Genomic DNA, 23,303 nt, shown 5'->3' on the forward strand with positions numbered 1-23,303 from the left:
CATCAGGGGTGTCCCCGACTGATGACATCACACGGTTGGGTTTCATAAGCACCTCCCTTGCCCTTTGCTAGTTGACTTGGCAAAGAGTTACTTCGCCTGGTGCTTGCTCCTGTCTCCTCGGACCCGTGGTTCCTGTAGCAGATCTATCTGTGGCTCTGGACCCTGGCTTGGGTACCCGCTCCTTGGGGGCCTGCTCGCGCTCCTGTTGGAAACCTAGTCTACTGGCTTCACTGCTCCTCGGGGTAGCCCCTGCGCCTTCCAGAGTTCCAGCCTGACTTCCCTGCTCCTCAGGGTTGTCCCTCAAACTACCTTACTACTTGGAGACTCGACTCTGTGCTCCCTGCTCCTCAGGGTAGTGCCTACGCTCTGCAACTGTGAATTTACCCTGCGCTCCCCACTCCTTGGGGCAGTGCCTATGTTCTGGATCAGTGACTGTATCCAGCTCTTCCCACTCCTCAGGGCAGTGCCTTCGTTCTCTAACCAGAAATTCCATCGTGCGCAGCCCCGCTCCTCAGGGTGGCCTACGTCACTACTTCGGAGATTCAATTCGGGCTTCCCTGCTTCTCAAGTCAGCCTACGTCATCACACCAAAGCCTCTCTTGCTGCGCTGCCCCGCCCCTCGGGACATCCGCTGCATTCCCCAGTAGTTCCGATGTCACGCTCCCCGCTCCTCGGGGCCTGCCTAGCACTCCTCTGTTGGAGGCTCCTGCTCTGGTATCTGCATCTCCAACCAGCCTGAGTACTGTGGTTCTCTCCGAACAGTGTCTCTTACCCTGCTCCGTAGGACATTCCACAGTACTCTCTCTACAAGCCCCTGCGATCATGTGGCTGTGACGCAGGACGTCTTACCTCTCTACCACTACCACCGTATCTCCTGCTACAGCTCGCCTCCCGACAGTGAGGACCTGTGGGGCTCCTCCCCACAGGTGGTATCAACCCTTACCTCGGGCCAAGGGTCCATGAAATCCACGAATTCTAACAACATCATCGAAAGTTGCATCCATCAACCATTTTGCAATACAGTTACCAGAATAATAGCACGATTATTCTGGGATCTTGTATTGCGACTATCCAACAGGGTTGGATTTTGGGCAAATAGCGCCCTCTCCCACCTAATGGCACCTCTTCTCCCCAGGACCTCTTTACAGCCACAGTGAGATAATGTTCAGGGTGCTGCACAGCGTTTCAGGTAACTGCCCAGCTCGTCCACCCCAAAATCCAGTTCTGCTGTCCAATACTGCACATACCAAGCTTTACCGCTAATATTGGTTATAAGTGGATACAGTGTAAACCTCCTTGGAAGAAAATGGTTTGAAGAATTTTGAATTCAGCTATCAGGAGTTCATCACTTGCAATAGAGTCTAGCCAAGACTGTGCTCAATGAACTTACCAACATCTTTATAGAAGAATTGAGAAAGCAAGTTTGCCACTGTTACCATAAACAGTGATTTAAGTAGCTAGCAGGATGAATTAGCCATGTTAAATATCTGTCCATATCCCTGGAGATTGACTACCTGACTAGGATTTACTTTGTTATTGACTGACGAGGCTCATGAGGCAACACCCATGTGGGAACTCCCACACATGCTCAGTAGAGCTAAAATCTCTACTAGCTAGGCGAGACGAATCTGTTTAATGCTGCTGGATGACATCACTCATGTGTCATGGGGCATAACGGTGTGATGACCCAGTTGCAAGTTTGCAGATGTTTTCCAGGGATACTTCTTGCAAGTGGGCAATAGAAGAGGCCATAGCTCTCATTTGAGCTTTGACAGAGTCTGTAATTTGTAAGTCTGCTGAAGTGTAGCAGTGCTGAATGCATTCTGCTGTTCAGTTGGACAATATCTGTTTCGTGACCACTACTCCACGTCTATTAGGGTTGTACGAAATAAAGAGCTGTGAAGCTTGAGCATATGGCTGAGCTCTTTTCTTGTAGTAGATCAGAGCTCTTTTGCAATCTAACATCTTCTCACCTTCATGTCCTTTTGTTTACAGAAAGAAGGTAGACAATACGATGGATTGATTGATACCGAAAGTCGAGATCACTTTTGGAAGAAACTTCAGGTGAGTGCAAAGCGCCACCCTAATATGGAGGAATTGCATGTATGGTGGATAATGAATAAGAGCTGACTCTTCTAGCTGAAGTCACTGCTACAAAGAAAACTATTTTCCATGTCAAAAAAACTGAAGAGAAGCCATCTCTAAAGGTTCAAAAGGCAGCTTTATTAACTGAGAAATGAAAACATTCAAGACCTGTGGGACCGGAGGCTTTTACAATGGAGGCTTCACATGCCATAAACATTTCATAAATCTCGATATCAGTGGATGAATGGAGAGATGGGCTATTTCTATCATAACATGGTAAGCCACTATGGTGCTGAGATGTTCTCTTACAGAGGATGTATCGGGGTCTGAGTCAGAAAGGAAGAGCAAGCATGTTAGCAAATACTTAGGCCTGCAAGAAAACAGATCCAAGGCATTCTGATGACACTATTTGGAATATATTTTCCATTTAAAGACATCGTTTTTTTCTAGTTGAGGACTTCCTAGCCAAAACCACTATGCCTTCAATGTCTTTGTGTAAACAGAGACCAGTGATTACTGAGCATTCAACATCCAAGCTGTCAGGTTGAGGGATGGCAGGTTTGGATGATATAGCACTCCTTCCTTCTGAGTTATCAAGACAGGGTTTGTCCCCAGATGTATAGGGGGACTTCTGGAAGATTGTATGAATTACGCAAAACAACATCTGTCTGAGCCTTGCTGGAGCTATGAGGATCAAGTGAGTGTGGTCTTGCAACAACTTTTGTACTGTTCTGACAATCAGCGATATCAGCAAAAAAGCATACATGAGGCTTGCTCCCCAGTCGAGCAGCAAAGCATCCTGAGCTAACCTGAGCTTGCTGGGTAGAACTGAGCAAAACTTGTTGAGCTTTTCATTCTGCTTCGATGCAAATAGGTCAACCAGCAGACTTCTTATATTGAATAGTTTGTTGGCTGCTGATTGTTGCAGAGACCATTTATGTGGACAAAACAATCTGCTGAAGCAATCCACCAGCATGTTAGAAATCCCTGGAAGATAGTTGGCTTGTAGGGCAGCTTGATTCCTGGTTGCCCACTGCCAAATCTTTAAGACTTTCTGGTAGAGTCCATGATCTTGTATCTCCCTGCTTGTTGACATAAAACATGGCAACTTGGTTAGTTGTTTGAATCAAGATGTTCTTTCCTTGAAGATGATGCGTGAATGTCGTCAGAGCATATCTGATTGTTCCTATCTATTTATTTAAAATGTTTTCTATTCCGCTTATAGCGAAAAGTCATGCTAAGCGTATTACAATTAGAATGCATAACATACATACTTAAAATTAATAAAAAAAAAACCAATATGATAAAGCATAATACAGTACTAAAATTCCTGCTAACATCAGTGCACAATATTTATCACTGCAATTTATTCGCTTCCATAAATAGATGAGCCTTCCCTTGTTTCCTGAATATGCCAATATCTTTAATATCACGCAATGCTGGGGGCAGAGAATTCCATAATTCGGGCCCTGCTATTGGGAAAGATCTAAAGCATGTCTCATTCAAGCCTGCTGCTTAATTGAGGGGACCACCAATAAATTTTGGTCTATGGACCACAAAGCCCAACCAGGTACATACCCTTGTAAGAGATTTGCTAAATACTAGGGCCATCCATTTTTAATAACTTAAAGGTCAAAATAAAATTTTAAACTTAATTCTGCATCCTACAGGAAGCCAATGGAGCTCAATCAGCTTTGAGGAAATATGCTCCCAGCGTTGAGTGGATGATATTAAACGTGCAGCAGAATTTTCCAATACTAGAATTGCCCATAATGAAGTGGCTAGTAATAACCTCATAATTAAAGAACTGCAATAATCAGTGGAGCACAGCACAAATCTCGAACCACAGTCCTAAAATTCTTCACTTCCAGTACATATTTTAAATATCTCAAGAATTTAAGTTTATAATATCCAGATTTTAAAATGTAACCAAGAAGATCCTTAAAGCTCAATCTATTATCAAATATAACACCAAGGTTCTGTACTGAGTTTTTAAATAGGAGCATAATTCCCAATTGTTGCGTCCGTTGGACTCAGACAGCTTCGTCCCACATGCCTCACCTCAATATTTACTTTCTCCACCAGCCTCGGGGAAAATGGCGACCGCCGTGTCTGCTTGCCGCACTCTCCAGCGTCCCCGGAACGGCTATGGCAAGGCATTCCACCATGATTCACCTGAGGGCCTCCTATGGTGTGCGCGTCACCCACGTCTTTATTCCAACATTGGTGCGAACTTCGGGGGCGTCTCCCTCGAGTGATGTCACTACATCCGGGTATTTAGGTTGTCCATTTGCTGACTGACTTTGAGTTAGCAAGGATTGGATTCGTCCGGTCTAAGCTGCCCTGCTGCTTCTCGCTGCTTCTGGAAGCTCTCTCCACCCTCAGGGGGTTTTACTAACTTGGGTACCCGCTCCTCGGGGGCCCTATGCTTCTTTCCAGGTGCCTATCCAGAATCCAGGTACTCGCTCGAGGGCCTGAGTTGTCTACCTTGCTGCCTGCTACCAATACTTCTATCTGCTGGGAACTCCACCATTACAGCTACAAGAGTGTGAGTAATCTAACATCTACCAGTCTGTCTCACCTACAGCTCCTCATTGAAAATCTGCATCGGAGCTCCCTATACCACCATTGTAGACGGGTCTCCTCAGCCGAGGACCCAAGACTGCTGCTGCAGGAATCTACTCGCTACTGCCACCTCTGGTAAACTCTACAAGCTGTATAATAAAGACTATCTTTGTGTTTGTGCATCTGAGTCTAGCCTGGTACTGCAGTTCCCCGTGGGGCTCCTCCCCGTGGGAGTGGCCATCACTGCAGCACCAAAGAATCCACCAAACACTTCAAAACCATAACACCAAGTTAAGTGAAGTTATATTATACTTAGACAGGTAATCATGTTCATGGGAAAAGCAAATAGCCTCAGTTTTTTCCACAATCAAAATCAAAGGATTTTGCCACATCCAATGATTAATCATTGTAACCTTTTCTGCTTGTAGGTCACCTTTCACAACAAAAAATAACTGTAAATCATCTGCATACATTCTGAAAGGAATTCCCTGCAAATCCCAAAGTGTACAAAGTGGTAGATGTTAAACAATGCTGCTGCCATCACAGAACCTTGTGGTACTCTACAGGGGATATTAAATGAATCAGACTGGTTCCCACCCACAGAAATTCGCTGTAATCTTGTATCCAGATATGACTGAAACCAAGCAAAGATAGTTCCCTCACCCCAATTCCTAGAGATTTTAATCTTTGCAGCAACGCAATGGAGACTGTGTCAAATGCAGAAGCAGCTTCTAAAAGTAAGGCAACAATGGTGGCTACTCTATTTTTTAAATGATTTGCAAAATCATCGGGGAGAAATTGTAAACTGTCTCTTCCTTATTACTACAGTCATTAATCCATTTTATAGTCTCAAATAATTCTAATGGCCAATTAAATGGCAATTATAAATGGGTAGAATAATACTTTTTTCTAGGTTCTTGAAAAGCATGTTTATATTCATGTTTTGCAGTGAAAAACAATTGCCAGGCGGACTCAGATCTGTGTTTCCGCCACATTCTCTCATGACGTCTCATCAGCCTTTTATATTCAACCAGGGAATAATCATTTATTTATTTATTTGAAACTTTTATATACCGGTATTAGTAAGCATACATCATACCGGTTCACACTGTAACTAATAGGCTGAAATTACAATCAACAGGGAGGGGAAACCGGGAGCAATATACATAGAGCAGAAGGCAATGAAATTAAAGCATTAAAACTGTAACGGGCTATTTACAGGTCTATATATAAAGGCTTAAACAAGTTTCTTACAGAAGTCTATATACAAATGGGTTCAAATTAGGTGGGCTGGTAGGGGGGAGGGGGGAGGAGGGGTGAAGATTAATCTGGGTAGGCTTGTCGGAAGAGCCACGTTTTAAGTTTTTTTCTGAACTTGGAGTAACATGGCTCCAGCCTGAGTGTGGTAGGGAGGGCGTTCCATTGTTTGGGGCCTGCAATGGATAGTGCGCGATCCCTAGTAGAGGAGAGGTGGGCTTTTTTTTAAAGGGGGAATAGAGAGGGTGCCTTTGTTGACAGATCGAATGGGTCGTTCAGAGCGTGTGGGACAAAAGGGTTCGTCAAGCCAGTTAGAGTTGTAAGAGTGGATGGATTTGTGTACTATGGTTAAGATTTTAAAGAGAATACGGGATGCGATGGGGAGCCAGTGAAGTTCTTTGAGTATGGGACTGATGTGATCAGCTTTCCGTGAGTTGGTGATGACCCTGGCGATAGCATTTTGGAACATTTGTAAGGGTTTGGTAGTGGAGGAGGGTAGACCGAGGAGGAGGGCATTACAGTAGTCAAGCTTAGAGGAGAGGGTAGCTTGGACGACAGTGCGGAAATCATGATAGTGGAGGAGGGGTCTGAGTTTCTTAAGAATGTTGAGCTTGAAGAAACCTTCTTTGAGGATGGAGTTGATCTGTTTTTTTAGATTGAGTTGTTGATCTAGAATTACCCCAAGGTCTCTTACAGTAGGTTGGGACATTATGGTGCTGAAAGCTGGGTCGTTGGAGATCAGGGGTTTAGGGGGGAGGGGAGGAGAGATAAGGAGCAGCTCTGTTTTGGAGGAGTTTAGTGCGAGGTGAATGTTGGTGAGGAAGTCATTTATGTTGGCAAGACATGTGTTCCAGAATGCAAGGGCATCTGAGAGAGAGTTGCGAATGGGAATGATGATTTGCACGTCGTCTGCATAGAGGTAGAATTTGAGGCCGAGGTCTGTGAGGAGCTGGCATAGAGGAGTGAGATAAATATTGAAGAGGGTAGAGGAGAGGGAGGAGCCTTGGGGGACACCTTGAGACAGGGGGTAGAGTGTGGAATTGGCGTTTCCTATCTTGACGGAGAACTTTCTGTTAGATAAATAGGATTTAAACCATAGCAGGGCTAGGCCTGAGTTGCCTATTTCAGTTAAGCGGTTGATGAGGTAGTTGTGATTGATGGTATCAAAGGCAGCTGAGATGTCGAGGAGGGCGAGGAGGTAACAGTTGCCTTGGTCCATGCCTATGAGCAAGTGATCTGTGAGAGAGAGCAGGAGAGTTTCTGTATTGAGGTATTTACGGAAGTCGTATTGGGCTGGATGCAGAATATTATTGTTTTCAAGATATTCTGTAAGTTGGATGTTCACAATCTTTTCCATAATTTTGGAGAGGAAGGGCAGATTAGAGATAGGGCGGAAGTTGGCGGGGTCTTTGGGGTCTAATGCTGTTTTTTTTAGGAGGGGCTTAACAATTGCTTGTTTGAGGGCATCTGGGACCGAGCCTGAAGAGAGGGAGGAGTTTATAATGTCTGCGATAGGTTTGGATATAGAATTTGGGATTGAGAGGAGGGATTTTGTGGGAATGGTGTCTGAGGGGTGGGATGCGGGTTTGAGTTTTCTGAGAATAGATTCCACTTCTTTAGAAGAGGTCAGGTCAAGGGTTTGGAGGGTGGGTGTAGTGGGGGAAGGTTGAAGGGGGGGAAGGGGGGGTTGAAGGAGATGGGTGTTGAAATCTGCGGAGGATGTTAGTGATTTTTGCGAGGAAATATTGGGCGATTTCTTCGCTCTTGGCGGTGGCTTCATTTTCAGGGATAGCGGGATGGGAGGATTTGGTGAGGCTGGCAACATAATTGAAGAGGGCTTTCGGGTTGTACATGTACTGGTGGATCTTGGAGGCATAGAAATCTCGTTTAGTTTTGAGGGTGGTTTTCTATAATGGTGAAGGGCATGGAACTCTAGAATTTGGTGATCTCCTTCTTCTTTATACTAAGGGCACACTATTATCATAGATGGTTCCTAACATTTTACTCAATGAGGTAGCCATACTATCAGTAGTAGGAAAACTAAGATGATTTTTGGCTATTATTTATTTATTTAAAGGCTTTTATATACCGATGTTCATGTACTAGTATATACCGCGTCGGTTTACATAGAACCAAAGTTGGAAATTACATCAAACAAGTGGGTACAAATAACAGGGATAACTTCGTAAGAACTTAGAACTTATAGATAAAGCAGAGAACAAGAATTACATTATTATAAATCATTATAAATATCCATAATTACAAATAATTACAAATAACAGTCAACAAAAAGTTGGGTTTTTTTGTTTGTTTTTTTTAAGACAGAATGGCTATTACCCATTCTGTCTTAAAACTCTCTAGGTTTGTACACCTCCTTACCCATTGTTGGGCCAGGTTATTATACTGCTTAATTCCTTTCTTAGTTAATGATATTTGTAGTTTTATTAAATAATGGTCTGTCCAGAGGACCAGCAGAATATCAGTTATATCAATCATTTTTACAGACATTAACTGTCTATTACATATAATTTGGTCTAATATATGACTGCCCCTATGAGTAGGAGAAGAAATTAATGGAAGTAAATCATGAGAAGTCAAAAATTCCAAAAATTCTTTAAAAATCCACTTTGGTTTACAATCTATATGAAGATTTAAATCCGCCAAAAGGACAACTTTGGAGTACTGTATCAACAGAGAGTTAAAAAATATTCATAAGGACAGTCAGATCATTTACTAAAATATCAGGAGGGCAAAACACCAAAGCAAATGCTAAATCACCTAACTTAAAAACTATACTCTCACAATTGTTCCCAATTGTGAAAGTTAACTGCTTCAATGCATAGCACTTTTTATAAAATACCAAAACTTTTTATAAAATACCAAAACTTCTCCATCATTCTTCCCAAATCCTTCCAGGCAGTTTAAGTTTAATAACGGAGAATTTGTTTCTTTTAGCCAAGTCTCTGTCCAAAACATAAGATCTATATTATCCTCTACCAAATATGGTACAATTATGTCCAGTTTGTGTGTTAAGGAAGAAACATTGACATAATTATTAGCCAAAATTAAGGTTTCTGATAAAATCATCCTCAAAGGATCAATATTCCTTGGTGCATTAAAAAGATTATAAATTCCAGGTTAATATGCTAATATCTGGTCAGAAAAAGGATGGTAATGTCATCTACCAGTAATCACAGTTCTGAGAACACACTGCCCTATATATAAAAAGGAACAAATAACCTATAACCATACCACTCTGCATAGTTCTCATCTTAATTCCATCAGATTGATCTAAAAGTGACTCTCATTGAGAGAACAGGTGCTCTGGGTCCAAAAGAATCCTATGTGAGTACCCTCTTCCTTCGTGGAGGTATCCATCACTAGCATTACTTGATAGGAGAGAGTATAAATTGGAACTCCATCTTGAAATATGCAGGAGTTTAACCACCAGCACAACTATTGCTTCATGGCTCCAGAAATCTGCACCACAGTTGACAGTTGTTGAGTTAGATGATCCCATTGATCATGCAGACCCCACTGCAGGCAACAGATATGAAGGCCATGTGAATGGCCACCGCCATATGACCTAAAGCAACCAGAATTGCTCAGGCTGAAGTGGTCAGCAGTTTGTATATGAGTGATTTCATGGTGCTCGTTTGATCTAATGGTAGAAATGCCCTCTCTTCTAGCGAGTCTATCCATGTTCTGATGAATTTCATTTTCTAAATTGGCACTATATTTGATTTCTCTAAAATTCACCAGAAATCCCAAATTTTGTAGAAGATGAATTGTCTTGTACAGGTACAGCAACACTTCTCCCCAACAGCTCATTGTGATTAGCCAGTCATCCAAGTATGAGAAAACCTGTATCCCTGTTACAATCCCGGGCCGTGCCTCGGTCCCTCCACCTACCTCGGGGCCGGCCCGGGCCGCAGGAACTCCTCTTCGGCCGTCTAGGCCCAACCTGGCTCCTGCTGCGGCATTCCCTCCTCGAGGGAGACGCCACCGATCCTCCGTGTCTGACCCCACCCTCTAGACGCGTGTGCGCACAGGGGCTCCGGGGTTTAAAGGGGCCAGTGCGGGAAAACAGAGCACAGCCCTAGGGATGACGTCAGACGCTGCAGGGTTATTTAAACCCTGCAGCTGGCTCTAAGCTTTGCCTTGCAACAAGGTTCCTCTGTTTAGAGCTCCTAGTTGCTGCTTCGGATCCCTGATCTGGTCTTCAGCTTCTGACTCCTGGTTTTCGACTCCGGCTTCTGTCCCTGGACCTCCGATTTTGCTTCTGTCCTTGGCTTGGTCTTCGACTTCTGACCCCTGGCTTCCGACCTTGACTCGTCCACTGACTTCTGGCTTCAGCATTCGTCCCTGGCTGGACTCCAGCTTCTGGCTTCTCTTCATCCACAGGTATCCGATTCTTTGCCCACCAGGGGGCCTCGCCTAAGTCCCAGTGGCTTGGGTCCTCACGGGCTCCTCCCGGGGGGGGGGGGGGGGGCGCGGGCTTCTAACGGTGAAGTCTTCATCGACCTCCTGGTGTCGGCTGGTTCCCTGGTCTATCGCCTCTGGTCCTCTGTCGCAGAGGGCCTGGCCTAAGTCCCAGTGGCTCGGGTCCTCACGGGCTTCTCCCGGGAGGACTGTGGGCTTCCAAGGGTGAAGCTTCCCAGGACCATCTCCTCAGCGCCGCCTCCCGGCTGCAACATCCACCATGGGTTCCCACAGTGCATCACTATCCATCTCAACCGACTCAAGGGTCCACTCACCTAACAATCCCCCAGTGATGCAGGTATGCCGCTACCACTGCAAGGCATTTGGTGAAGGTTCTTGGAGTTGCTGACTGGCCAAACACGAGTACTTTGTATTGATAATGGGAAGAATCCACCTTGAAGCAAAGGTAGCGCCAATGAGATGGATGTTTGAGTATATGAGTTTACACATCTTTCAGATCGAGAGTGCACATTCATTCTCCTTTTAGATATAGGGTAGAATCGTGCTTAGGGAATTCATTTTGAATTTCTCTCAGAGTAAATTTTTGTTCAGGTGTCTAATCCAGAATAAGCCTCAATCTTCATGACTTCGTGGGGATAAGGAAATATCAGGAGTAGAAGCCGTGTCCATGTTGGGGCATAGGGCCTGGCTCTATTGCCTGCTGAAGGAGCGATTGCACTTCCAGACAAAGCTATGTCAAATGAGACAGATCTGGACTGAGAGTCAAGCAATGTGGAATCGTGCTTAGGGAATTCATTTTGAATTTCTCTCAGAGTAAATGTTTGTTCAGGTGTCTAATCCAGAATGAGCCTCAATTTTCATAACTTCTAGGGGATGTGTCCATGTTGGGTGTAGGGGACTGGCTTTATTGCCTATTGAAGGAGCAATTGCACTTCCAGACAAAACTATGTCTAATGAGATAGATGTGGACTGAGAGTCAAGCAATGATGGTAGCTGTGAGAAACACAAATGATATCCAGACTCCATGATATTGAGGTTATCTGGTGCCACAAATTCAAGAATGCCTAGATTCTGCCCCCCACTGAAATGAAAGAATGTTGATTGCTCAGAGGGCTCAAAAACTAGGTCCAGGTTTAGGTTGTGCCTATTGTGTCATTTTAGGCTGATGGTACTCCCGCTGCCTAGGTTTAGCTAGAGGGGTTGCTGTCATTGAATCAGAAGAGGTAGGAGACAGTACTGAGAAAAAGGTTGGAATGGGCGTCTCTGTAAATATGTTTTTTTTGTAAGAAAAAGAGCATCTCAAAGAGGAAGGCTGCTCGGAAACTGTCAAGAGGGATTGGACTGCCACGTTCTGTTCTTTTAGTTGAGCAACCGTTTCTCTGAGTTTTTCGCCAAAGATTGTCCCCCAAACAATGGTGGCTGCCAACTTTTCATGAACGTTTCAGATGCTATTGGCTCTAACTCATCTTACGTCAAGCTCCGATGGAGGCTGATGAAGTACATGAGATAGAATTGAACAGCTCATAGACAGAACAAAAAGATGTTGCGATCGGAGGTCTGTGGGCTAACCACCACTTTCACCTCTTGGCTGAGCCTCCACTGCTTTTGGTTGCCACTGTCTCCCTCCTCGCGGCAGAAGGCCACCGGTTCAACCCGCCATTGTTGCTTGATAGACGCAGCAGGACACCATTGATTTCTTTGTGGCAGAGGTCGCTGCTGACTTCTGTACAATGCAGGCCTTCTTAGGCGCATGCCTCAGGCTAGAATTTAAAGGACCCATTGTGGGAACCCCCCCCTGTGGCCCCTATTGATGACATCAGTCTCAGGCCCTATAAGATGGCAGCACTACAGCTACAATTTGCCTCAGCATCAGGTCTCCTACAGCCTTGTAACGTGAGTTGCCTCAGCGTTCCCTGCCTGCATTCCCAAGTTCTCAGCCTTTATTTTGTCATCAGTTTCTAGTCATCATTTGTCTTCGGTTCCAGTGGTCTTCATCTTCAGGTCCTCTTCAATTCTGTGTTCCACATCTCCTTGCCTGTCCACTTGTGCTGCTCCTCACCTCCTTGCCTTGCCTATTCGTCCCGCCTCAGACGAATACTCTGTACTGACCTTGGCTCGCCCACTGGAATTCCTTGATTACCACCGACCACTGACCACTGCCTGTTACTGGATATTCTTGAATACCATCTGTCTTGACCAAGCTTGCCTTTGACCTCGCCTGCATGCCTCAACCTCTCGTAAAGTGTCTTCTGACCACCAGCAGAGGCCTCCATCTAAGAAATGCCGGCCCTGGCACCCGAAGGCTCAACCCGAGGAGAATGTGGGCTGGTATAGGCGAAGCTCCAGCTGGCCTCTGCCTCACCTGATTCTGCCAGTCAATGCTAGTCAAGGGTCCATGCCCACAATAAATGTCTTAACCATTCCTCTGCATCCAACAGCGATTAAGGGTAATAAGTGTCACCCTTTGCAGCTTGTAGAAAAGGCTTTAATTTTTGAATGCAGTCATTGTACCATATATATAACTGATATGAGTGGTAAGCATGGAGCTCTGAAATACTTTCTTTGCAATTTTGTCCAGAAGACTATGGTCTTCACCTGGAGGCAAATTCAAATGAATTCTAGTCTTTTTTGCCTTTTTTAGTGTGTACTCAAGCAATGACAGACTGATGAAGTACTTAGATGACAGTGATCTCTATTCTTGAGATCTAGCTTTCTGGCCATAGAAATGACAGAAATGTTTAAACCACTTATACTAGACTGCGTGCAAATTTTAAAAGCAAGATTCTGTTATTAGGCACAATCATTCAAAGTGCTGTGAAAATTTGAAAAAGATAATCTAATCTAACATATTCATGAATTTACAGCTCTGGACCAAATTGGGTACCAATTACTATTATCAAGGCTACCAAACTGGTTTTGTACACTTAGTGGACTTAACTTCTACTGTGCCACTGATTGACTGTGAGCTAGACAAATCACCAAAACAATTTCTGGTCAATGTTAAAAGCCCTACACGTGCCAAAGCGGGGAGATATGCACGTGACTCGGCCTGGTGCGCGGATTTGACATGGATCCGCGTTTTGGAAGGTTACAGCAGAGAGTTTTTCTCGTTAGAAAAGCTGAAGATTTGCATTAGTAGTGCAAGATAAGACTGTATGGTCTATTGAAAGGAAAGTGCGATAACTCTACGGAGGATCTAAATTTCATTCTGACAAACATTTCTGACTGTTCAGCGCTTCATAGAATTGCATTTTGGTAAACATACCTGACCATCGGCAATACTACAAACATCTCTTGAGAAAAAATCCTTACAGGATTTGAAACGGGGCCCTGTCGGGCTATTTTACATCTAACAGATAAGTTGGGACTTTGTTTACTATTTACACGGCGAATCTGGACTGATTGACATTTTTCAGAGATATTCATGATTTTTATTGCATATGACAAGTTCGTTTAAGATTTTTCTGAAAATAACACGTTTTGCACAATTTTTGCACTTTACACGCCAAAAAAATATTGTGGATGGAAGGAGGGAACGTTAATGATTAAATACATTGAATAACACCTGGATGGTGTTGTATAATACAATATATGAAATGTTCCTGCCATCCTTAAAAAAAATTTTTTTTCTTTTGAATTTTCTGGAAAATCTTTTTTTGAAATATATATAAAGATTTAAGACATTCCCGGTGGGATTTGAATTTCATAATGAAGTTTCTTTAAAAAAAATTTTCTTCAAAAAATGTTTTTTCATTAAGAGGTGATATTGTTCTTCGTTTAGGTATCATTTGAGTGAAATCCCTCCAAAGATTTCATATAGTGCTATTTGTTTTTGATAAAATTGGCACATCCATGAGCTCACGCCAGCAAATGCGCGCACAATTACACACATGCTTGGGTCATAAATTTTACTTATTTGTGGTTTCTGTTCCCAGACAGATTGAGCCCCCTAGATGCACAACCACATGTTGTGATTTAAAAGTGAACCATCACAGGATAAAACACCTGTTGATGCACTTGTTAAGTGGACGTTATCGGAAGCTGCAGTGTCACTGACATTGATCGTTGTGGGACCCCCTGAATGTTTCACAAGACCATGGCATGTTCAAGTTCAACCCTGATGTACCACTTGGGGGGAGTCTATTATGTATTCAGCCATTGATGTAAATATTAACTCCATTCACTAGTTAGCAGCAGAAGTGTATTGTGTATTTCAGAGCACACTGCCTTTGCTATGCTGCTGCTCTCACTCTCTTATGTACATTGAGGGCTTCCTAAATATGAATTGTCATAACTTCTGCCTCCCCCTTACTCACTCTCAGCAATGCCACAACAATCTTAGTTAGCATCCACCAAGAAAATAACTTTTACATTGAAAACGTGTTGTATCTTGTTAACGCACACCTCTGGGGGCTATTGCCACCTAATCAACATTTTGAGTTACCTGGGTTGAACTGTTTAGAAAGCGAAGAAAAGCCGTCAAGCTCCCAAGCTACATGAAAAGTAATGCAGAACAGAATTCAAAGCTCATTTTAGTTCATAGTTTTAAATAAGCCCCCTTTCCAGATTTAGAACTATTGTTTACAGAAAATCAACTGAAATCAAAGGGTTAGGGAACATACTCTAAATAAGAATACGAGGGCTTCAATGGATTACAAAAGCAAAAGAGACAGACTGCCCCGCTACAAGCCAGCCAACTGCCAAACTGTTATTTTACGTGCAGCTGAACAGAAGGCTCCTGTAATGACAACCACAAAACTCATTTAAGCTCTGAAAAGGTGACTAATGAGCTCATTCATGCTGGTTATAAATTATTCACTACAACACTGATCCCACTCAAGACAAACAGCAAAGTAAACTTTAAACACAGGGATCCTAGGCCTCCCCGGTAGAGCTAGTTATGTTTGTCAAACTTTCACAAATACAGAGGACCCTGGCCTGGTCTTTATTGTTCCATCTTGTGTTTACTTTTTTAATGTACTGCTTCTAATCAAGTCACTACGGGCAGCTGGTCGGCCCATTCATTTCTAGATGCATGGCTCTTTTACCTCATTAGTATTTAAAAAGGACTACAGCAGCTGCAGGAACGGTTCCTGAAGTACTATTCCCTTAAGAATGAAAACTCTGGATATGGAATGAAATGTAGGCCTTTACCAGTAACTCACCAGGTTATCTGTAGGAAGCATCAATAAGCACAATTTAAAAAAAAAGTCAGGTGGGCGACTTCTGGTGACTCGATTTGGACATGATTTACTAAAGGGATATTTGGTCAAACTCACGGCCATTTGAACTGGGGACATTTTTGCCACAGTCACTAAGAACTGTGTGCATAAAATTACTGTGTCAAAAAAAAGGTGCACGTGCATGGCTAATTTGTACTTACATGCAGAGAAAATGCAAGATGAAGGTGAGTAGAGACAACAGGAGGGGGGTGTAGGGGCTGCCTCCACTTACTCTTCCGCCCCGCCCTCCCCACGATGGTGGCACACTGGCAGGCCAGTCAGAATCCTGCAGGCCGCTTGCTCCTCCTGCTAGCGACACACTGGCAAGCCAATCAGGGAGTAAGGCACATATTTGCACTGAAACTGACTTTGCGAGTGTATTGGCCCCTTTATCTCTTACTAACTCATACTTTAAATAGTTAAAATAGATTTCCAGGCTAAATTACATTATATTTGGGTGCTGAAAATCATTGCTTTTCTTAAACGCACTTCAATACATTAATCTACCATTTCCTGACATAAACACAGCATTCTTGCTCTCACTAGAATGGATTGCTGCAGATAATGATACCTTTTATTTGACTGACATAACATGATATACATGAGCTTTCAAGCCCACAGAGGTTTCTTCAGATGTATATATGAGAAAGAATAGAGTTTTAACAAGAGCGACAAGCTATATGCATTACGAAATGCAAGCAAAATATCTTGCTATATAGGAAAGGACTTTGCCACATACAGACACAGAGTTTACCTTCATCTATGGTACAAATATCCTTTCCTGATTTTTGAATCCAACATAAATTTAAGTTGCATGGATCCTTTGAGCACAAATTAAACTCCTTTGTGAAAAAAAAAAAAGCAAGCCCCAGCAAGCGATGAATTCACACGGAAGGCAGAAGAACGCAGCATTAACAAGTCTTAACTTATCAGAGATTCTCCACCTGACTAGATTCCTGTGCCACTCATAGCTGAAGGGTGTTGGCAGAAGGCTGCTGTGAAGCACTGTCACATGTCCTGCCCCAATAACCTGTCGAACCAGAGAGCCAGCGAGCGAGCGGTGTTCACCCCATGGTTCATTGGTGGGAAAGTTGGGAGTGTCCTGGCATGGGAGCCTCTCCCTCTCTTCACACCCTGCTCTACGTTTTCCTAATGACGCCCACTGTGATGTCATTTTTTTATGTGTCTGAATAAAAACAAACCTGAACTGCAAAAGAGAAGAAAAATCAAACAGTCTTGACAGGAGTTAATGAGCAACTGTGTGCCTAATTATAACCCAGCTACAAAATGGTAATTGTCACTGACCTATTGCTAAATCTTTCAGTTTTGTAGGCCTTCCTGAACACACATGCGCTGTACAAAACTGTCCCCATGGAGAGATTTTTTTTAACGCTTTTCTTCCCCTTTATCAACCATTACAGCACTGTATAAACACAAGCATGCACTGCATACAGTCACAATCTGCTTTTTGTAGCATAAACCAATACTGTTCTTGTTGATCAGTTAGCAGGATGTTTTCTAAAGGAGCTCAGCTCATTATACACAATTTTACCCTGGAGTCCAAGTACATTACTTCAGAAATATGTCTCAGCTACTTTGGCTCATAGCCAGAAAAACTGAAATCTACTTCTGATACAGGTCCTGAAACTTGGCAGTGCAAGATTAGGCAGCCTGGGGGCTCAGAAGCACTGTCATTTTTTTTTTTTTTGGCATTCCAAAAAGAAAGGATTTTCAAACTTTCTGCCATTTACTAGAAAAGCCTGCATTTTTAGCCTTGGTTGCCTAAGGTTGAGTAGGTCTACGTGGGTTTCCTCTTTTCAATTTCTAAATGTCCAAACAAAGCCTAATGAAACGGTGGAGTGAATTTTCAAAGGAATTAATGCATGAAAAATAGCATATATAGTGGCAATTTTCAAAAGCCAATTTACACATGATAAACCTTTTGAAAATTCACTTGCTGGTGGCTGAAAAGAATCAGTAAGTACTGCTTGGGGACATTTTTAAAACTTAAATGTGTTAGATGCCACGGGTGGCCGCAGCCAGCTCGCCTCATCTCCTCTCCGGGCGTCGGCACCCGCGCAGCGGTGGGGAGTCACTCCCGCAGCAAACCTCGGGCCTCCTCCACTCCCACGGGCCCTGCTGCTGAATTGAGTGCAGGACAGATTCAGCGGCAGGGACCGTGGGAGTGGAGGAGGCCCGAGGTTTGCTGCGGGAGCAATTCCCCACCGTGCGGGTGTCAACGCCTGGAGAGAAGGTGAGGAGAGCTGGCCGTGGCCACCCGCGGCGTCTAACAAAACATATTGGGGAGAAGTGTATATCTAAGTAAAAAGTTTGAAAAAGGTCAATTACTCACCTTGGAAAGTTGTTAGGGTAGTGTGATTGATTTGATTAGGTACCAACATTTGTTAATCAGGACAGCAATGAGTCACTTAGGATAACTAACTGTAGTATAAATCTCCAAAGGGATTGTTTTGTACTAATCTACCTTAGAATCACAAGATATATTGCAAGGGAAGTCCTCAGTAACCCGCAATTCAGTGGGAACATGCGAGGAGAGGATCACCTTGCAGGTGGCTGAAAAAAATCAGTAAGTACTGCTTGGAGAAATGTTTAAAACTTAAAAGTATTGGGGAGAAGTAAAACTATTGGGGTATACTATTTAGTGTATTTGTGTGTCTGTATTGATTAGCTAGTTAGAGAACAGGCAAAAACCAGGAGTTTTGTGTGTTTTGTATTAAATAGTAATCAGAAAGGCAGGCCAAAACCAGGAGTTTTGTGTGTTTTTAATTAAATTGGTAGACAGAAAGGCAGGCAAAACTAAGTTTTGTGTGTTTGAATTAAATAGGTAGTCAAAAAGTAGAAATAAGCTAGGAGCAGTGTATATCTAAGTAGAAGGTTTGAAAAAGATCAACTACTCACCTTGGAAAGGTGTTAGGGTAGTGTGATTGATTTGATTAGGTACCAACATATGTTAAGTATTAGGGAGAAGTAAAACTATTCGGGTATACTATTTAGTGTGTTTTTGTGTCTGTATTGATTAGCTGGTGAGAGGGCAGGCAAAAACAGGAGTTTTGTGTGTTTTGTACTAAATAGGTAGTCAGAAAGGCAGGCAAACCCAGGAGTTTGTGTGTTTTTGTTGCACCCTATTGTGCCGGAGGTGGACCCTTGAGCCGACGTGGAGTTGGTGCTACCCACAGGCAAGCCCTATGGGTCTCACTAGGCGGAGCTGGCTGACTGATGGAGCCCGGCTGGAGCTTCACCAATAGTAGCCCTCGTTCCCCATAAGTTGAGCCCTTGGGTACTGGGACAGCTGGAGTTAGATGGGCCTCCGTCCAAGGTCTTCTGATGGATGAGGAGGAGGTCAACCAGGGGCCAGCAGTGGTAAAAATAGTAAGTTTGATCTGGATGAGGCAGAGCCCCAGAGACCCGGGTGCCACATGGAACGAGAGACAGACCGGGGGCGCCTGAGTAAGAACAGGCCGGAGCCTAAGAAGCCAAGTCCAGAGTGAGTATAGCAGAGGCATCACTGAACAAGCTGGAGTCAGGGCAGGTGGCAGGCAAGGTAGAACGATGAGGCAAGGCAAAGGTCAAGTCCAGGAGATGATCAGTAGCATGGTCAGGCAAAGCAGGCAAAGCAGAGGTCGGGTCCAGGAGATGATCAGTAGCGTGGTCAGGCAAAGTAGAGGTTGGTTCCAGGAGATAATCAGTAACATGGTCGAGCAAAGCAGAGGTCGGGCCCAGGAGATAATCAGTAACGTGGTCGGGCAAAGCAGAGGTCGGGTCCAGGAGATAATCAGTAGCATGGTCGGGCAAAGCAGAGGTCAGGTCCAGGAGATGATCAGTAGCGTGGTTGGGCAAAGCAGAGGTCGAGTCCAGGAGTCAATCCATAGAACAAGTAGAGTAGCGCAGGTACACAGGAACAAGGAGAATACCAGAACTAGAATCAGGATCATGAACAAGGCAGGAACCAGGAACACGCAGGAATCACCAGGAAAAGCAACAAAGTACATGACCAACATGGAGACCTGTTGCAAAGGCAACTAACTGTGGCTGGGCCCAGCCTTATATACCGGGACCCAGTGACGTTATCATCCGGGACTGCAGGTTAGTTTCCCGCCGCGGCCCCTTTAAAAGAAGAGATGGGCACAGCGCGGATCGGCGGCTTTTCCACCCGGACAACGCGAGACAGACAAAAAAGTCACCTCCCTTCCTCCAGATACAGAATTCTTGGTCCTCCAGACTAGCGTTTTGCCTCCCAGGGGAAAAAAATTGTTCCTAGTGTCGTTCCTCCCCTCAGGGCCGTCCTTGAAGTAGGAAGCAAATGAGAACAATGGTGGTGCCCAACTCGGAGGCAGCCCACACATGTGGTTCTCCCTGCCCCTACCACAGTCAGGAGCAGTATGATGTGTGGAGCTACAAGACTCTAAATTGGACTTCCCCTCCTCTAGTCAGGAACAGAAGAACACCATGGCACACAGGGCCAGAAAAAAGAAGCATTGGTTCCCTTTCTATCCTCTGGCAGTCAGGAGCAGCGCGGCCCAAGGGACCACAAGTAGTATCATCAGCATCCCCACACCCACACACACTCCCCTGTCAGGAGCAGGAAGAGCAGTGCAGTGCATGGGCTGGAAAAAGAAGCATCTGCATCCCCCAGCACTCAGAAGCAGAAGAAGTGTAGTCCACTGGTAGGAAGAAGCACCATCGGCCTTCCCTCCCCAAAGTCAGGAGCAGGTAGAGGGGGTTTGGAGGCTAGAAGAAATGTCTGATAGGCAGAAGGAGGAGGCTTTTGCTGCTGCTCCTTGTGCTTTTAGAGGTGGTGAACAAGTGAGAAAGCATTTGTTTGCATCTGAGACTGAGCATGTGAGAGAGTGCGTGTGTTTGAGCATGTAAGAGACAATATGTGCGTGTGTGTTGGCGTGCCACCCACTGGCAAGAAGAAGCACCACTGGCCTTCCTTCCCCCCAGTTAGGAGCAGGAGCAGCGGGGCTGGAGGCTAGAAGAAAATCTGATGAGCCTGAAGGAGAAGGCTTCTTTTGCTGCTCCTTTTGCTTCTAGAGGGGGGAAATAAGTGAGAAAGCATTTGTGTTTGTGAGACTCAGCATGTGAGAGTACTGGCGTGTATGACTGATCATGTGAGAAAATGCAAGCGTATGTGTGTGACTGAGCATGAGAGATAGCAAGCATGCCTATGAGTGACTGATCATGTGAGAATGAGAATGTGTGTGAGTGTGACAGCATGTGAAAGGGCGTGTGTGTGTGTGTGACTGAGCGTATGTGAGAAAGCGCATATGTGAGTATGACTGAGAATGTGAGAATGAGTGAGCATGTGAATGTGACAGCATGTGTGAGAGAGAGAGCGAACATGTGAGTTTGACTGTATGCACAACATCGCTCTACTCTCCCCATGCTAATCTAAGACAATCTTGGGCATCTGGAAATAAAAACTTGGAAAGCTGGGGATTTTTATAATCCTTATTAGTTTTAATTATTGGATACTATATGATGTGCCTGCAATTTTGAAATATTTTATTGGTGTTTGGAAAAGTTTTTTCAGTTTTTAATCATTGGATGTTTTATTTATTCGCTGTTGTGAATTATTTATTGTTTGTAACAGTATGATTTTACTATTATGATTGATGTGTTATTTTTATTGATTTTACTGTTTGATGTTTTATGAGGAAAGGTGATGTTTCTGTTTTTCAATTGTTGCACTACATACAAAGTCTGGTTTGTTGTGGTTTCCATTTCCCCTTTTGTCTGCATGTTTGTATTTATGTTTTTTGGTCTCTATTCTGTATTTGGTGAGGGTCTATCTGCGTTCTGAATGTGTGAGTAAAGGTATTCTGATATTGTGCAGTTTCTGTGTAGGGATCTATAGCAGCTTGGCTTCTGTTTTCCTAATAGAAGGTGTATTGGTGTTTTATGACCTGGTGTAATATTTGCAGTGTTGCTGTAGGGTTCCCGGCCATCCCCTCACCTTGATGGGCAGGAAGCCCATGCCGGCTTCCCCCGTTGCCGTCTCCTCCTGCCAACCACCGCAGCTGCGGCCTGCTCTCGCAGCACCTCCACACGCCGCTGACACTCAGCTCCTTGTCTGGCCCCCTAGGTGCTCACGTGCGCATCCCTTCATGGAATTTAAAGTGTGTGCCAACGGCGGGAAGACTCTTCTCATCCCGGGGAGATGACGTCAGACGCACTGGGTATTAATATCCGGTCCTGCCACCACCACTTCGCCTCAGCAACAGGTCCTGCTCATCCTGAGTGCGAGTTGTCTGCGTTCCTGATTTCTGCCTTGGTTCCTGCTCTGATTCCTGGTTCCTGCATTCCTGTTCCTTGACTCCAGTTCTTGCCTCGCTCCTCGTCTCCTCGGATTCATTCTCTGGTTCTGACCCTGCTTCGTTGACTCTGCTTGACCTAACTCTAGCTTGATACCTTGTCTCTGCTTGTCTTCAGCCTGTCCCAACTTCTGGCCTGGCCTTCATCTCTGCTTGTATGCTGTCTGCCCTGACCTCTGGCTTGTTCCTGTTCCTGCTCGTCCGCTGCCTGCCTCGACCCTGGGCGCATCCAACACGGCCTTCGCCTCTTGACTCATGGTCCCAGTACCCAAGGACTGGTATAGCTGAAGGTCCTGTGGGGTCTTCTTCTCCGAAGCCGCATCCCAACAACGAGGACCAGCAGGGGTCCTTCCCTGGTGGTAGCGACAACCTCGTTTTGGCTCAAGGGTCCATATTCCCAGTAGTTGCCTTTTCATAGGTAGGGTTGTTACTGTTTGAGTGCTGGCACTTACTAATATTTTGGTATGCGAGGTTTACTATATTATAATTGTAATTCAGTTTACTCATGGCTTTGAAGGCCAAGGCCATACCCAATATACCATAGGCCAAATATGATATGGGTATTAACGGCCAAATTTTAAATCGGTCACACGTGTAAAAATCGGCACTTATGCACATGGTCTTGCCCTGCGAGCACCGTGCACATTTTCAAAAGGGTCCAGCCATGCATGTAAGTGGCAATACATGCACAAGGGTCAGGTCCTGAGAAAGGGGAAGGCCGGGGGGGCGTGTTCTTGGCAGGGAGGGGTGGGGCAGGGCAGGACTGAGGTCGGCCGGGACAGCGGCCATTAGTTACTGTCCTGGGGAAGTAAACCGGCGCGCGCAAACTACGTCTGCTCCAGGGGAGCAGTAAGTAGTGAAACAAATAAAATGTAAGGGGCAGATTTTCAAAGGGTTACGTGCGTAGCCCCGAAAACCTGTCCTTGTGTGCGCCGAGCCTATTTTGCATAGGCTCGGCAACGCATGTATGTCCCGGGGTTTTGAAAAAGGGGCAGGGGCACCGGTCCGGGGGCGGGACCGAGGCCTCCAGCACAGTGGCCGTGCCGGGGGTTCCAGCAAGTTACGTAAGTAGTTGGGTATTTAGGTAGGGCTGGGGGGCAGGTTAGATAGTGGAAGGTGGGCCTCGGAGGGAACGCGCGCAAGGTGCACAAGTGTGCACCCCAACCCCGGATTTTAGAACATGCGTGCGTGTGCGAGAGAGAGAGAGAGAGAGAGAGAGAGAGAGAGACTAGCCATAGTGGACTCTCCAGAGATAGGTATTTATATCCCTATGGGAGGCCCACCTAGTAACTCGAGGTGAGGTTTAGGGGCCACTTGAACATTCAAAGTGAGACGTACGAACAGAACAGTGGTCTCTTGTGAAGATCTGATGACCTTCAGAGTGAGGAAACTCACC

General features: G+C 44.8%; 1 protein-coding gene across 3 annotated transcripts in view; it reads right to left on the bottom strand.

Moving 5' to 3' along the window:
- FOXN3 (forkhead box N3) overlaps positions 1-23,303 on the bottom strand; it is a 645,757-nt gene that overhangs the window by 287,130 nt on the left and 335,324 nt on the right. The window contains exon 1 of one of the 3 annotated variants that reach the window (XM_029597769.1): positions 16,327-16,345. The exons of the other annotated variants lie outside the window; for them this stretch is intronic. The gene's annotated coding sequence lies outside the window, so the exon portion shown is untranslated. Of the gene's footprint in view, positions 1-16,326; positions 16,346-23,303 lie in introns of those variants that run through there. 3 annotated transcript variants of the gene reach the window in all.

This window comes from Rhinatrema bivittatum, chromosome 4, assembly GCF_901001135.1.
Source record: "Rhinatrema bivittatum chromosome 4, aRhiBiv1.1, whole genome shotgun sequence".
NCBI lineage: Eukaryota > Metazoa > Chordata > Amphibia > Gymnophiona > Rhinatrematidae > Rhinatrema > Rhinatrema bivittatum.